Below are 3365 nucleotides of genomic sequence, written 5' to 3'. Positions count from 1 at the left end.
TATGGATATGATGCCAAATATAGGCTACTAACATAGCATTCAGAGCATACTATTTTTAAAGCTACTTTAGACCCTATTTGAGCACCCTTTTTTTTTTCTTTTTCTTTTGTAGGATAATAGATTTTGAGATAGTGACTTTTTAAAGAGTGCATGGTTAAAAAATAGAAAAAAAAAATTGAGTTTGCAATCAAAAGTAGTTTGTTAAGAATGTATAATTGAAAATAAATTTGAAGAAAAATGAGTTTTTTTGAGGATGGGGGAAAAAAGCTTTAATATTATGGTAACGGTTATAGTAAAAAATCAAGAATTCAAAAAATAATATTTTGAAATTAAAATGTACTATAAATAATAGTAATGACCAACTCTATTTTTGCAAGGAGTGTGCAGATAACTGGACTGGGAACGATGATGATGATGCCTCTGGTTGGATACTTTTCTGACGGTTATGGGAGAAAAGTCATGCTAACCTTCCCCATGACTCTTTATATCTTCCCTTCAGGTACTCTTCCATAATTTTGTCCAACTTTTTATATTCTACTAACAGTCTATTTGATAGTACTTTCGAAAAGTAAAAAAAAAATATATTTTTAAGATTAATAAGCTATTTTTTTGGAAGTGCTTTTCTGACTTTAAAAACTTATAAAGAAAGTTGACCTAAAAAATGTGTCAACAACCACATAAATCTGATTACTTATTTATATAAGTCGCTTATGTGATTAATGATTTGTGGTTTCAGTCATATTAGCATACAGCAGGACAAAATATTTCTTTTATTCCTGATATGTGCTCAGCACTCTCACTGCCATGGCCAGTGAAGGAAGTGTTCAGTTTCTTGCTCTCGCATACGTGGTACTCGATCGAACGACTAAACTTTATTATTTTGTCGACAAAATTAAGGTATTAAAGCTTATAATATTTCTCAGACAGATAATGTTCCAGAAAGCAAGAGGGGTGCAGCATTTGGGATAATGTCAGGCATTGCATCTTCTTCTTTTGTCATTGGGAATTTCTCTGCTCGTTTCATTTCAACTTCAGCTACTTTTCAAGTATATTTTTCTTTCTCTACTATATATATATTTTTTTTTTACTTATCTTTAAAATAAGTGATTTTGGAAAAGTGGCAATTATTCTTACAGGTTTCTGCAGCAATGGGAATGATATCGTTGGTGTATATGCTAGTGTTTCTTCCAGAGTCAATGATGAATGAAAGCAGGCGTTCGAAGGAAAAAGAAAATGAATGTCTGTTGGAAAAAGCTCCTACAAAAAAATGGCATCCATTCCAGACTCTGCCCTCACTCAGTGATACCCTTTTCTTGTTAAGATATAGGTCAGCCACTATGCCTCAGTTTCATTATGGCATTCTTAGCAATGTAATAGAAACCTGTTATGGATTTTGCCCTAACCCCAGTTATGAGAGCAACATTGAGCAAACGAAATTGAAAAAAAAAAAAAAAGAAAGAAAGAAAAAAAAGAAGAAGGAATAAACGGTGTGCCTCGGAAGTCCCAAAGTATCTGCTTGAAATTTACAAAATAAACGAGCCGTATAACTTATAATGATTTTTTCCTACACATCACTACAAAGACAGAGATTGTAACATAGCCGCTACGAGGAGTCAGTATGTGGATCAAGGTCATTAGGATTTATTTTGATCATCATCAAAAAGAGATAAAGAGGTCAAAGAAAATAGGGTATGCGATTTTTCTCTTGTAAACTTCTTTTCATTGTACTAAATTACTTCATCGTGGATGAGGACAGTCTCACATTTAGGCAAACCTCTATAACTCTCATGTATTCTTTTGCGCTGTTATTTTCTTATTGAGATTTTATTGCTCTTGGCTATATAGAACTAGGGTTTCTAATTGCAGAGTAATCTACGCCTTCAGTATTGTGTGTCCTTCAGGCTTATGCCACTCATATACATGATTATTTTGCGGCCCTACATTTGCAAAAGTAGCTATTGTTGCCTTCTTCACCAATGTTGCAAATGTTGGCCTCACGACTTCTTTAATGGTATGTTACTTTTTGCAGCAAAATGTATAGTTGGAGGCACTATGATATTGGAACTTGTTCAAACAGCAAGAACAAAGCTAATTGACAGTACTCTTCAGACTAAAATTAGCATTTTTCAGATCAAATCTCTTGAATAATGAATAACGGAAAGCAGAGTAAAATTGTTGGGAATCTATTTAACATGCGCAGCGGAAAATTAAAATAAATTTCGATTCCCACCAAGAATCGTCTTTGTGTTTAGATAGAAACTGTGATAAAAATTGTACTTTTTTCGAGATCTGCAAACTCCTTTGCTTTTCCCTTATTCCATCAGTTTTGATCTGTCACCCACAACTATCCAATTGTCCAGCCTCCAACGATGATCCATACAGAGAACAAGATTGTAGTATTAGGGTTTTTCTTGTGCTAGCAATAATAATGAAAAATTCTCTGCAATTTTGAAAACCCTAATCATATTTATATAAGCCCGAAAGGGCTTAGCCTGACCCGGTCCAACATTTAATTAACTCATTTAATTAAATTCGGTCCGTGAATTTATTAATCCAATTAATCAATTCAGGCCTATAAATGGGCAACCCAATTAATTAATTTATCTAACACTTGTTAAATTAATTAATTGACAAATCACAATCTTTCAGTTCTCCTTTTGTGTGTGACCCATCAAGTTCTCGATCACGATACTTAACGACATGAAATATTATTTTGATCTGATCAAAATTGATAAATTAAAATACCCTTTTAATTTATCACTAATGACACTCGCCGTCCCAAATTGACATCTAGCAATGTTTCAAGACAATACATGTGACGGGAAATGTCACTTAATATGACAAAACCAAAACTCGTTTGTTTACCGTGAAACTATAATCCCTTCATCAATAAGATCCAATCAATTACGAGATATGGAAGTGTGTCAATCTCGATTATTGATCATATCTTTCACTCCACTATTAAGTCAATATAAGTCGAAAACTCATTTTCGACTTATGAGTACACCTTGGCCAAGGATTTTGTTATCAACTTAATTGAATGAAACATAGATCATAATCTCTTACTATCTAAGAGTGACGAATTCTCTAGTGATCATTCACATCTTTCACATGATTCTTGACATACCCGAATGATATCGTATTAGCGGTCATTGGCAGAGCAACATCCAACACCGTCAAAGCATGACCGTCCTCATATAAGGTACTATGACGACCTCAAGTCAAAAGAATCAATCTCACTATCGAACGATAGAGATTAACCAGTGACACTCAGATAGTTATCTATGTGGAATCTCTCGACGGGTCTCCAATATTTTGTTCTATAACAAAACATCCACGTGTTCATTTAAGTGTCACCACACTTT

General features: G+C 33.6%; 1 pseudogene; it reads left to right on the top strand.

Annotated features, from left to right (window-relative positions):
- The first annotated feature begins 354 nt into the window (after positions 1-354).
- The window catches only part of LOC111379148, an 11342-nt pseudogene continuing 8331 nt past the window's right edge, over positions 355-3365 (top strand).

This window comes from Olea europaea, unplaced genomic scaffold, assembly GCF_002742605.1.
Source record: "Olea europaea var. sylvestris unplaced genomic scaffold, O_europaea_v1 scaffold1937, whole genome shotgun sequence".
Taxonomy (NCBI): Eukaryota; Viridiplantae; Streptophyta; class Magnoliopsida; order Lamiales; family Oleaceae; genus Olea; species Olea europaea.
The sequence above is the reverse complement of the archived record's forward strand: the minus strand, read 5'-3'. Positions and strand labels throughout refer to the sequence as shown.